The 14039-nt window shown below is 40.7% G+C and overlaps 1 pseudogene; it reads right to left on the reverse strand.

The window, feature by feature from the left end:
- Positions 1 to 3796: 3796 nt before the first annotated feature.
- Positions 3797 to 14039, reverse strand: part of LOC149141138 (protein DUF642 L-GALACTONO-1,4-LACTONE-RESPONSIVE GENE 2-like) — a 185547-nt pseudogene continuing 175304 nt past the window's right edge.

Consider the following 14039-nt stretch of genomic DNA (forward strand, 5'->3'; position numbering starts at 1 on the left):
TTGAGCAAGAAGCTCATGATTAGCCTTCATTCTCAAATCATCACATGAGCATCATGTTAATAATGGAGGATAATGGAATCAAGAAGCGGAAGTGGACAAAAATGCTAAGAAAAATTACAGCCATTGTAGACCATTTGATGTGTTGACCGCAAGAAGTGAAAGAGGTGGCGAATGCATTCTTCTAGATGTGGAATTTGGAACCGTGGAGGTAAAATAATGGTCATTTATTTTCTTCTTATTACTAATATTGGAACTCATTGTTGTAGTTCACTTAGATGGGCTGAGCTAGGAAATGTGGTTTCTAAGGAGAAGCTTGCATCGAATGCATGTGTTGCAAAGGAGAAACATGATTCTCAGTGGGAAGGCCATCAGTTAGCTTTCCAACCACCGAGGGATCGCTTTGGTACAACAATGTCTTTAATAAGCAAACAACTAGCAAGTGTTGGATTGGGTCAGCAACAAAAGGACAACATGGTTTGAAGTGCCAAGCCATTTGCAAGGCAAGGCATCTTAGTGAACCTAAGTGGTTTTCATGGAGATTTTTCCAAGTAGAATCAATTGAAAGAACTTGGGAAGGAGAAGCATATTCATCTCTCATCAGATAACCAGATTTTGTGAGTCCAAAAGCCTATCAGTGGGAATGAGTGATCGGAATCACTCAAAACCTAAAATGAATGCATCAGTCTCGGCGATATGATCCCAACACAACTCATTTCGGTCAAAACGGAGTTCGTATGAGAAAGATAGAGCCTACTGTCCATTTTGTCAAATAGGCAAAATTTTGTGACTATGATCCTCACAAGGCATCCGTAGAGCTCAATCAACAAAAAGAGTATTCCAGGGAATATTCTTTGTAATATTTTCATAGGTGGCATAATCAGATTTTTACATTTTTCGGAATGTGATTTGTCTATGGCATATTGGGTGGACCAATGAGAGGGTGACACGTGGCAAGCCTGGAGGCCGCCATGTGCCCTCTCAAAGGTCATGTAAAATTATTTGGGCAAGGTGGGGAATCAAACTCATGACCTAACCTACACAAACCCAAAGACTTACCACTATGTCGTGCTAATGTTTCTTAACCAACTAAAGGCATACTTTGTATTTAAAGTGTTAAACGTTTGAGTTTGGGGGAGGAACATCTAACCTTAACCTCCCATGTGACCAAGTTACAAACTGGAAGCTAATGCTAACACTAACCACGGAGGATTAACGCTAATTAAGCCATGATTAGTCCTTAATTAAGTGAGATTTAGTTGGCAGCAGGTTGGCAATTCCACTAAATCCGGAATTGCACCAATTTTAGTAGAGTTAACTGGATTTTTTCTAGATTTAGTGGAGATTTCCTATGGAAAACAGAAGAGGCCATAACTTTGGCATTATTCGACCAATTTTGGCTTTAAAAAAGTCATTCCTAGATAATTTGGATTCTTTGAACACAATGGAATAGGTTGCAGAGGCAGAAAGGCACTTTTGTACGTGATTTTTCTACGTTGAAGTTTAAGGAAGCCTAGGGCCACCAAGAGAGCAGGTCAAGCCTAGATCAGCTGAAGTCCAATTGCAGAGCTTGGGAAGTCATTTTTGGGGTTTTGGGGCTTCTGAATCCAATGGAGTTGGTTAAAAAGCCATTGATCAATGTAGGTGCATGTAATCAGAGAATTGACCATTAATCCAAAGAGTGCCTAACCATTGAAGCAGATCCAAGGAGATGTAGCCCAGAAGAGGGTGAACTCCTTTATCGGCTTTGTGTTATGAGTTTGATATGTTTTATTTCTCTGCAATTTACTTGTTGTATATGTGTTTTTAAACAACTAATTAACCTCATAATTTGCTCACAAAAGACACTCAATACTTGACACATAAATCCTCACATTTTGATTAATTTGAGACAATCCTAAACATATTTTTAATAATCATGAGGGAGATTGCATAACATTATAAAGTTTACCCAAATTTTCATATCAAGTTGGTATCAAAGCACTATTAGCTCATATTAACCCTGAGATGGTTTGCCAAGGTTAGCTAGAAAATTAGTTATTGGTTTTGTATTTGTGCAAGGAGAATTTAACTGTGCACATGTTTATGTGTGTAAGTTGAAGATGGTCTCAGATGCTTCTTTGTTGAGAAACTTTTTGAAGCTTTTTGATGCATTACAAGTGTGATGGCAGCTTCAACAAGTGATGTTTCTAATCCATCTTCCTTAGCAAGACTCTTTGATTTAGAGATGTTGCAAGAGCTTATCATCATGAGAGATATGGTGCAATAGATGAATGAAGATAGGAAAGATAACACTATACTTCAAGAGGATTTGATGGCCATGAAGGAGGAGAAGCAAGAGCTTCTTGGAAAGATGGATGAGATGGAGATTCAACTCCATAATGCCAAGGAAACCCTGGTCAATTATGTGAATGAAAATGAGGTATGCAATTCAAGTTTATCTTGAATTTCCTCTCAAAATGAATGTTTTGGGGCTTTTTAAAGACACACTAGAGGAATGAGGTCCAAAATATTGATAAAGATGGGTTATGAAGGTAAAGGGTTAGGCAAACATGCACAAGGCATAGTTGAGACAATTGTTGTTGAGGAAAGTCCTAGGTATTTGGGTCTTGGTTATGGAGAACATGATGGAGAATGATCCAAAGCCAAGGAGGCACATGAAGGTGTTCCAATAAGGAATTTCATCACACGTTCAATACCTCAAGCTTGTGAAGTTTGTATTCATGAGGAATGAAAAAAAGTTATACCCACTTTGTAAGAAGATGCTCATAAGCATGCAACTAGTGGAAATGGAAAACAAGAGGATGTTGAAATCTCTAAGGTCATTGAAAAAATTGTTGGTATTCCGAAGAAAACCACTACCTCATCAAATTCACCTCCTCAAGAAGGTGGCAAAGTTGAATGTGCAAGGTATAAATCTACTTGTAATCAAGTTTCTTTTGATTATGATAAACATAGTAAATATTCACATAAGATTTGGAGAAAAATTACATGTTCCTTTTGTGGTTTGAATAACCATACTGTTTTGAGGTGTTGGAAGAGGATAGCCATACATAGGAAACTTTCAAAACAAAAAGACAAAAATCCAAAGGTCCATTGGATAATGGAAACCATGTTGAAAAGAAGATGCAATTATTTTTCATAAGCAAGGTCATCTTGTAGACAAGTGTTGGACTTTGCATCCAACAAGTCATCCATGACATTTGAAAAAGGTGGAGAGAGAATTTAGCAAGAATGGAAAAAAGGATTCCATAATTGGTGTGGGTCAGGATGATACACATGATGAAGTGCAGCTGAAAGAAGCGTTATTGAAATGGTTTGGAAAGACATGGTTAGATTTCTTAACCAATTAAGGCCTTGGATTTCTTTTGGTAATTGATGCAAATCTTGCCTTATTGATGAATTTCCTTGTTATTTGGATGCATTTGTTTTCTCCTGAAAATATGTTGCATATAGCATGAAGCAAGATGTTGGAAAAGTAGAGTTATGTTGACTCACTTAGATGCTTGATCGGAATTGACAATTGTTGTCAAACCTTTTAAAAAACAAATAGCATCATCATCTATAGTTTCATAGCACGACTTCCATAATAATTACAATTAAGGCATCTCTGCTTCACCAGTTAATTCCAAAGTTGAATGCAATCCTTTCCCTTTCAACTTTAGAGAAACACTACCACTAAAAGACACTTTTGTCAAAACTGTTAATAACCATAACACATACACTACATTTTCACTTTTGCTACACTGCAAGCAACAAATGATTTCTGACACTAATAATATTCTATTCCTACATTAATTTACAGACTGCCTAGTGTGAATGTTATCATCAATGCGTTCACCAGAAATAGCAGGGAAATAAAGAATCCATAAAATATTGCAACAGCACTAGACTTTGACAGATCAATGACCTTTACTGAATCAATCACAGGGCCACACAGAGAACTCCTATCTACAAGCTTCGTATTGTAATATAAGTTGTGGAATGCAGTGAAGGTCCATTCTGCCTTTGTCATAAAGGTCACATTATTAGGCTCATAGATGTCATTTGTCAGAGGATTATTGTAGTGGAAACTATCCGACTGATCTTCGGCGAAATCCATGACCGCCAATGGTTCTTGGCAGCCATCGCTGGCATATCCCAAAATAAAACTCATCGTATATTTATTGTTGGAATCTGTCTCCACCATTTGCGAAATAATACCTTCTTTTCTGGAAAGAAACTTGATGGCTCACTTACCCTCAGGAACTTTGTAGTGATTAGAGTCGATATACCGCACTGCCTTGCTCGACTATATGATCCATCCTAATAAAGATGATGTTGCCATGTCCACAATTGTGAGCAAAAGAACCTCCAATCTCTCATTGGAAAACATCCATGGCCCTTCCTCGAAATCCTCATTAATCAAAAGATTGTCTCAGAGTTTTTCAGGAGTAGAAATACATTTCAAGGTGATGGCATCAAGAATGGGACCGTGTTGTTGGGAAAAGTATCCAATACGGAATGACCCTATCCCACTCTAAGGGTGATAGTACCTCAGCAACAATCAAAGCAAAGCTATTCGATATTACTTCTTTATGAGATGTAAGAGAGGGGAGAAAGAGATCCACTAACCGTTGTCTTCCGCTAATGATTGATCCAATCTTCTCTCTTTGCTGCTTGCTCCCAGCTCCTTGCTCTTTCACTGGCCCAGCTACACCAAGATCCTGCAAAATGACAAGAGAGGGAAACTACAAGAAGCATACATTCATAATTGATTCAAGGATTAGAATAAATCAAATACACAAGTATCAATACGCCATTGAGACACATGCATATAGAAGAACTTCAAATGCTTTATTAATGGAAGAAGTAAAGTTCAGGAAGTGATACAACCATAAAAGGTCCAATCCAGCATCACCTCCCAGCAGAAAGAAATCTCCTCTTCACCTCCTTCAAGCAAATCACCCAATAGTTCTATACTCAAACCAACAGCACTTCCTTACATTCACAAGATTCCAGCCCCCCTAGACCTCATGAGAGAGCTCTATATATAGGAGTTTTGGAGAAAGGATGAGTCAGCTTGAGGCTGGCATGAAGCTGACTAGTGTCCTCTCCCACTTCAGTTATTCTTCAGTTCTTGAGTCCACTTGGAGGTTCTTGCTTCCACTTGGAGATCTAGACCCTCTTACTCATCACTAGGCGAATTCCCTGATCCAAGTGTCATTTTGGAAGCTTCTTGGGCATTGACACCTTGAGGAATGACTGTGCCACTTGGCCAAACTCGCCCAGCACAGGTAGCCTTCTTTACAGTTGACATTCAACGCAGGTACAGAGTGGAGCAGTTGAAATTCAGCGTAGATGCTCAGTGGAGCAGTTGACATGATCCAGAATTAGCTTGTTTTTGAGTGTTTTCAGGTGGAGAACTGATATTCAGTGCTGTGGTTTGCTGACCTTGTTCCTCTAGGGGTAGGAACAACATATTTAGGGACTTTGGATCCCTTAGATTATTGACATTTCATGCTTCATGCTGTAAGGCACAAAAATGTCTATAACAGTTGCCCCCTAAAGTATGAGGTCGTTTATCGGGTGAAATGCTTTATCAGGAGGATCCGAAGTTCATTCAATCGCTGAGAGGTGACCTGTAATAAAATACAATGCAATACATTATTTTTCATTCTGCTTTCATGATCCAGCTGAGGTGGGCATCCCCATGCTCAGCTTTATAAATTCATTTTAGTACATAGAACAGACGATCGTCTGATGGTAGACTGATAATTCTCTGCTGAAATTATCATCCTTTGAGTAGGATGATCATCTGCTGTAATGATGTACATGTCAAATGTCTTTATATTTCCTGAATATATATCGCAGCCCGGATGGATGAAACTAGATCCGGGGTCTTCAAACTCGTTCGATCTTTACTCTAAGTACAAGTCGATCCATGTGAGAATTACGCTGAAGTCGAACATGGAAAGACATCGCTTGATTACCGGTCAATAATGTAAACCGTTAACAAGCGCGAGAGGAATCACCGATAATGATAATGACCCTCAAGGTACTGCAGTACAATTCACGTGGTGTGAATAAAGGACTTGGCGTCGAACACCACGCAAAATCTTCTGGTCGAAGGTCATTGATGTATACCTGTTGCCGGAAGTGAGAAACTTGCCATTGAGGCATGCAAGCTTCAAAGTACTGAGGGGGTTGTTCCTAGATCAACTTCTTGGATAATGAGTTGAAGTCAACAAGAAGCGATCCGTCAAAGGAGGGCCTTAATGAATCCCACATCAGTGACACGGAACGGAGCTAATGATTTTAGTGGAGGTGAAAACAATCTGTGAGATATGATTCAGGGTGGCGATCATGGGTGGATGAAGGATAATGTATGGCAGTGGATGGGACACGGTTAACTCTTTCTGAACAACATCTTTTGAACATATAACGACACTGATGCGATGGATCGGTAGCATTACCCCAAATGTGGATGGTTTGGCGAGGACCATGGTGATGAGACCGGTGAATGAAACAACCCAACCCGATGTGATACGGAGGAAAAGTGTCATGTTCAAGAGCGAGTTGCTACCATTAAAGCTTTGAGGTTCTCCCAATTTTTCCCCAGTCATTTCTGACCAGTACCTCTTTATTTTTGTCAAGCTTGAGGAGGATAACATATGCTTCTTCTATAACCTGCCCTTCGGGCAAGCCCATCGCTATGTTTTAATGAGCCTAGCGATAGGGAAACTCGTTCTCGTCTAAAGACAAGTTTGTCGCTATTTAATCATTTTAACGAGTCTAACGACAAGGAAAACTCGGTCCTTTTCATTTTTAGAGAGTCTGAAAAGGTACAGAAAGTTAACTCCAAAATTCCTTTTTCGTCATCTAATCCCTTAAGTCCGAAAAAGTATAAAACAATACAGAAGGGATGAGTTTTCGATAACTTTAACGAGCCGAATAAAACAAGCGCTCGACCTTTTTGTGTAATAATCCCTCAGGTCCAAAAAGATTAAAATCTAGAGGAGGGATAGCTCTTCCGGTCACTTTAACGAGCTGGAAGGCCAAAACTCGGCAAACTTTTCATATTTTACGAGTCAAATGAAAAGAGCTCAAAGAAGACTCGTCTTTTGAGGAACGAGTGATAAACAGGGATAGCAGTAGATTCCAGGTACAGGTTGGAATTTTCCAATCACGGCAGTGTCACAAGGATGGCTAAGTGAAATCACTCTTCGCAGCTGTTCCTCAAAATAGGTAAACAATCATATGGAGGTGAACGATTGGCCAAATGAAATGGAGGTGGCGGGTGCAAACATGACCAAGGCTTTTTATGGCTAATAAATTTACGATCACAATGGTTATTTACCGGAATAGGTTCATTTTTTAATGAGATTAAACTCTGGAGGAAACTCTTGCTCAATCTTATGTTTATTTTTTAACGAGCATGAACTATGTATTAAAACTGCTCGGATCTCACTTTTCTATTTTTTAACGAGCATAAATTCCGCGGTAAAACTGCTCGATTATACCAGTCATAAGATAAGAATGTCTCCTGCAAGATTCCATTTTTTATAGAGCTCGCACCTCACATAAGCTATGCTCCCTCTCATCCTTTCTTTATGCAAGTTCGGAAACGGCTAATCTAAAAAACAGATAAATAACCGCTCTTAGCTTGCACTCCAAAAGGTTTGCATGCCCCCAGGTATAAACTACAATTTCAAGGCTGCCCCTCCTCTCCCCCACTTCTGCTTTTCTTTGGGTGTTCACAGCTACTTGTCGTCTTGCTAGTCTAATGTTAACGATACTTGTCTTCTCGTTATTTTTAACAGGTCTTATGCGGTACTTGTCTTCCCGTCAGCCCAACTTTTGACAGCTCTTTGCAAGATCGCAAGAGAACAGCTACTTGCGACAAGAGAAGAACACTACTCAAAGATAAAACATTGGTGTTATTGAGGGAGGCTTGCCTCTTTCTGGTTACCCAAAGATTGTTTTGTTAACACCATCAAACGAAAACATCTCCTCGGCACTGTCTACCGAAGTAGACAATGGTGAATGACCTTTGTCAAACAAGTAACCTTAACAAAAGAATCCTATTCTAGAACAACCCCTCTTCCATCCACGGACGGGGTACGGACTAGTCATATTCTTTCACGGAAATTCTACCTTATACCCAAGGTTTCCTCTGCCCGAAGCAGACCAGGATGCATGCCCCCTGGGTTCCAGTCCCATCTTTCCGAATCACTCGCACTCATCGGGAAGGAGGACTGGGGGTGGAGACATTTCTTGGGTGAATAGACCATTGAGGGTTGGTATGTGACTATTTGCGATGCGTGATCCCGGAAATGAAAGTTGGTCTACGAGCTTGACCATTCTTCCTTCGTGTGGAAAACACATTACTCTAAAGAGTGAGGAGACTATAGCTCCCATGCAATATATATAGTCTCGTCCAAGGAGTAGGTTATAATCCAAGGGTCCTTGAACGACCATCACATTCATTTGAACGGTCTTCCCTTTCAATGTAACAGGTACATTGGGGAGGATCCCTAATGGTCGACTGGTTCCTTTCTCAAAACCCGAGAGATTTCTTATCTTAGGCAAAAGCGCAGGGGAACCCAGTGCTTTCCAAGCAATAGAGGAAAGGATACTCACAGATGCCCTTTCATCAATGATAGTTCCGGCCATTACCATTCTATAAATTTGGACTATGATTCTGAATGGTATACTGGCTGGCAACCGGGGTCTGCCTAGTTGGTTCCAATCAAAGGATACAACCAGGTTGCTTGGTGGTGGGACCGAATACACGGCCGGATATGACCCTGACGATGTTCCTTCCTGCGATAAAGGAATGGGCGCATTTCCCTGATGCTCATCAGAATCTGTGTTGATGAAAAGAATCTGGATGGTGTCATCCTTATTCTCTTCAGTGAGAGTGTCATTTGAAGATGAATCTTCAGTGACGGTGTCATTTGAGGATGAAACCTCTGAAGGAAGAACCGGGTCAACTGCCGTATCGACCTTTAGACTTTCGTCTGGTCTAGATTCAGTAGGTTCATTTTCAATGACTGACACTTCAGCTGACCACTTGAGCGGGCCGGCTGTATTTTCAACCAACGAAGGACTTGGCACGAGTTTTTTGTATCCAGGAGGAAGTCTCAATGGTGAAACCGGGCGATCTTCCAAAACTCTCTTCGCTTCGTCTAAGAAGGGACAACGGTGGATGGCGTGATCGCCTTCACACAGTCTGCAGGGGGATCTTGCTTCCCCTCTTTGTCATGAACCTTCACTTTCGCTGGTTGACAGTAAGCATTCAACATGGCTATCAGAGGTTGATGCTCCAGAATTGTGCAACCGAGGGGACCAGTCCCTTAGTATCCGGGGAATACAGGGACAATCTCTATGGAAGTGGTCTCCTCTACATATGACACATGGTGATTTAGGCCTGGTCTGTGCTGTGTGTGGATTTTTGTCAGAAGTCTTTTGCTTGCTCCCAGTCGCCTTAGGCTCCTTCTTCTTCTTCTCTCTCTCCTTCCTCTCCTTCTTCTTCATGGGATCTTGGCTTTTCCCGGCTCTTCCTTGCGAAGATGAAGGATCGGAGGAAGAGTTATAGGAAGTAGAAGGCTGGTGGGCAGCTCTAGACTGATCTAACTGTTGACTCGACTGTTCAGGAACCATGGTGTTCTGAACTACATTGGTTGAGAATAGCCAAATTGGCAAGCCAATTGTCAGTCCTGGAAGCGACAATGTGGCCATGTGGGGCGCACCAACTTCTCCCCAAGAGGAGAAAGGACTAGGATTTCCATCATGTGGAATTCCTTGGTTGGGGTGTTCCATGTTCTCAACCTACAGATCAACGCAGGAATAGGAGGTGATTATGTTCCGTTTAAAATAAATTTTATAACGACGCTTTAGACACAACTTGCTTTTTCACTTTTTAAGAGTCGAGAAAAAGCTAAAGATGACTCTAGTCTCCTTCGATGTTTTAACGAGCCCGAAGTGACAAATGCTCGGATGGACTTTTTCAATTATAGAGTTTGAAAAAGGCCAAAAGAAACTGCTTTGGAGTTCTAGGCAGAGGGTGTGCCAAACTTTTCGCAAAACCACAGAATACGTTTTACGGTACGAGTGGTCGATCTTCGTGAATGCTGTGTTCACTGCATTGCGATCAGTAGGGCGACCGACACGGCTTCCTATGGATAAAGGCTTTGTTCCTATAGGGGTCTCCCAATATATACGCGACGGTACGTGGGAGCACAAGTCCGTATTGATACTTATCGCTTCACCGTGGAGGAATCACCCAACCACTCAACGCTAAGATATCACGTTTAACGACGCCGGAACACGTCTCTAGCTTAGACCTCTATGTGTTTGCGTTATGTTTCAATGCGTTGTTATGTAAATTCAATTTATTTTAAGGTTGATCTTGTTTAGCAGTTTGCCTTTATGGATCACCACGAGATGTATAGTAACACTCCTAAATGCAGTCTAAGATGATAAGCAAGCTTTTCAATCTTTCAACTTTGAAAATCTTAACTACTGAGGGAAAAGAAAGACAACATCTTTTCACACAGATCATAGAGCACACACTAATGGACTTTTTCCTAAATCATCATACGAACTGTCATAATGCACATGCACAATGCAGGTATTTCTTTTCTCTTTCTTAATGTTGGTGCAATACAAAAAGAAAGCTGTTGTATAACTTTGAATTCAATTTCAAGTGAAAGCAAACAAGCTTGTCCAAAATCAAAAGACACCTTAAGATTTACTTGTTTCGACACTAGAAATATATAAATTCAAACCATATGACGAAAGAAAAAGCTCAATCAGCTATGAACAGCAAATAAACTAACTCTTAAGATCAAAACGACACTTTATCACAGGTCTAGATCTAAGAGGCCACAGCAAGACTAGTTCACTTTTCGTTATGGGAAACTGCAAATGATATAAGAAATACACAAAGAACAAATACAGTTTCTTTATACAACCGAGGCGGAATAGTGGCAAGGAAAGTTGGTTTCAGATAGGTACATTGACTGGTAACAGGCTGCAAAAACAAGGGTGAAAACAGGGCAATAAACAGGAGGGAACCCCAGTAGCACTAGGCAAAACTGGTTCAGCGCAGGTAGTACACTGGCAGTTTGACCTTCAGCGCAGGTAGCCCCTTCGGGAACTACGCTGAAATGCAGACTGCCTTCACAACACCTGCACTGAAGAGACAAACTTTCGTTTTTCTCAGTTTCCGGGTCACAGATTGCTCAAAAATTCACAGTTTTTGGCCAAATCAGAAGCTATCAGTCAAGTACACACTAAAGGATGAAAAGGAGGATGAAAAGCTCTCTCTAAGAGCTATTTAGAGTCCTTGTGGATCAGCTCTTCAAATCATAAACTTGCCCAGAAACTGAGCTAGAGTAGCTGCCCTCTACTTTGCATTTGAAAGATCCAAATGCAGTTCGATTCGGTAATCCCTGTGTTTATGAAATGAATAGCAAAAACACAAACAACCAACAAGATACGATCCCCAGCGGAGTCGCCAATTTGTTGTTGGGAAAAGTATCCAGTACGGAATGACCCTATCCCACTCTAAGGGTGATAGTACCTCAGCAACAATCAAAGCAAAGCTATTCGAAATTACTTCTTTATGAGATGTAAGAGAGGGGAGAAAGAGATCCACTAACCGTTGTCTTTTGCTAATGATTGATCCAATCTTCTCTCTTTGCTGCTTGCTCCCAGCTCCTTGCTCTTTCACTGGCCCAGCTACACCAAGATCCTGCAAAATGACAAGAGAGGGAAACTACAAGAAGCATACATTCATAATTGATTCAAGGATTAGAATAAATCAAATATACAAGTATCAATACGCCATTGAGACACATGCATATAGAAGAACTTCAAATGCTTTATTAATGGAAGAAGTAAAGTTCAGGAAGTGATACAACCATAAAAGGTCCAATCCAGCATCACCTCCCAGCAGAAAGAAATCTCCTCTTCACCTCCTTCAAGCAAATCACCCAATAGTTCTATACTCAAACCAACAGCACTTCCTTACATTCACAAGATTCCAGCCCCCCTAGACCTCATGAGAGAGCTCTATATATAGGAGTTTTGGAGAAAGGATGAGTCAGCTTGAGGCTGGCATGAAGCTGACTAGTGTCCTCTCCCACTTCAGTTATTCTTCAGTTCTTGAGTCCACTTGGAGGTTCTTGCTTCCACTTGGAGATCTAGACCCTCTTACTCATCACTAGGCGAATTCCCTAATCCAAGTGTCATTTTGGAAGCTTCCTGGGCATTGACACCTTGAGGAATGACTGTGCCACTTGGCCAAACTCGCCCAGCGCAGGTAGCCTTCTTTACAGTTGACATTCAGCGCAGGTACAGAGTGGAGCAGTTGACATTCAGCGCAGATGCTCAGTGGAGCAGTTGACATGATCCAGAATTAGCTTGTTTTTGAGTGTTTTTAGGTGGAGAACTGATATTCAGTGCTGTGGTTTGCTGACCTTGTTCCTCTAGGGGTAGGAACAACATATTTAGGGACTTTGGATCCCTTAGATTATTGACATTTCATGCTTCATGCTGTAAGGCACAAAAATGTCTATAACAGACCGCAAGTTGGATATTCTTCCAAACTAGGATTTTGGAAAATAACCTTGACATTGTCAGCTTGTGCCTGAAAATCCCATGCATAGGCATCCCAACCATAAATATTATACAAATTCTGCAAATCCATGTTCAGAGTCGACAAAGGCATAGAAACATTGAGTCATTCCATCTGAGCAGTTCGCGCTGTGCTAAATGTGAAAGAATATGTGGATCTTTTCTGAAGACTTATCTGTTGGCTAATCTAGGCCTCATTTCCCAACCTCACGGCATGCTTACCATCAAGAACAACCAGGTACATGTTGCCCTCCCTCTCCCTATCATTTTCATATTCCACTGTGCCCTCTATATTCCACCCAGGCAACGAATCCAAGGCACTTTCCCTTGATGTTCTATTCTCAATCCCCACCTCTTCAAAGTTTCCATTCACCAACAAACCATTTTCTGCTGCAACGATGTTTCTATCAAACCTACACCAGAGGATCCTCGACCTGTGGTTGAAATTTCCAAAGGAGTAGAGAGAAGAGGCGAGCCTACTACAACGTTGATAGGTCTGAGACCATGTGAAATAAGTTGAATTTTCGACGAATTAGGTGGAGTCTCCACAGACCATAGCAACTCTCTCAATGAAGAAAAATCAGGACAGAGTAGGGTGATTTGCAATACAACACTTCAAGTCCTCCAGCCTAAAATCTACAAATCCGAATGACTCATTCTAAATGCAAAGTCTTGACCAATTAATACCTTGTCCATACAATGAGATGCGTGTTGATCACCTCATGACATTTTTCGACCTTCTACAATGAAATTATTGATGGTGATGTGTTGGGTTAGGTTCCATTCCGTTATGTTAGGTTTGAGTAGGTTTGGATATTTTCCTTATGCCTTTAATTCTAGCATGTATGTGTTTTGATTCTGGAAAGTATGTGTTTTGATGTATGTACTCCTTAGTGCTACTCTAACTAACTAAATATTCCCTCATGAGAAACTCATGCATGTCAGTTCAGAGAAAGACCCAGTTGAGAATAGAGTGTAGCGATAATGTACTATTAGTTGTAGAATGATATGAGTTGTACATATCATGCACGCAATTAGAAGAGGACCTAGTTTTGGATTGCACAATTATGGAAGAAGGAATTCCCAATCAAATATGGGTTATTCCTCTCAGGAATTGCGCAAGGAAATAGGGGCTCAATAGGTAGCAGAAATTGGCTAAGTGTTGGTCAGCGCAGGCTTGTGAGGCAGAGAATTGATCATACTTGTGTGGAATTGTTCTTGTGAGAACAAGATTTGTATTATCACTCAGATTTCTGATTAATGTAATAGATATTTGAGGTTTTGAGCAGTGGATTTCCCCAGAGAAACAATTTTGTTATGTGTCTTTGATTAGCTTACTCTTGTCGATTATTGTTTTCATCGATTCTTGGTTTCCAATGTTTAAAGAGTAGAGTAGATTATTGTCTTGTGTTTTAGTA

The sequence above is a fragment of the Pinus tabuliformis genome, chromosome X (genome assembly GCF_031772625.1).
Source record: "Pinus tabuliformis cultivar Carrire ecotype Pingquan chromosome X, CPIR1, whole genome shotgun sequence".
Lineage (NCBI taxonomy): Eukaryota > Viridiplantae > Streptophyta > Pinopsida > Pinales > Pinaceae > Pinus > Pinus tabuliformis.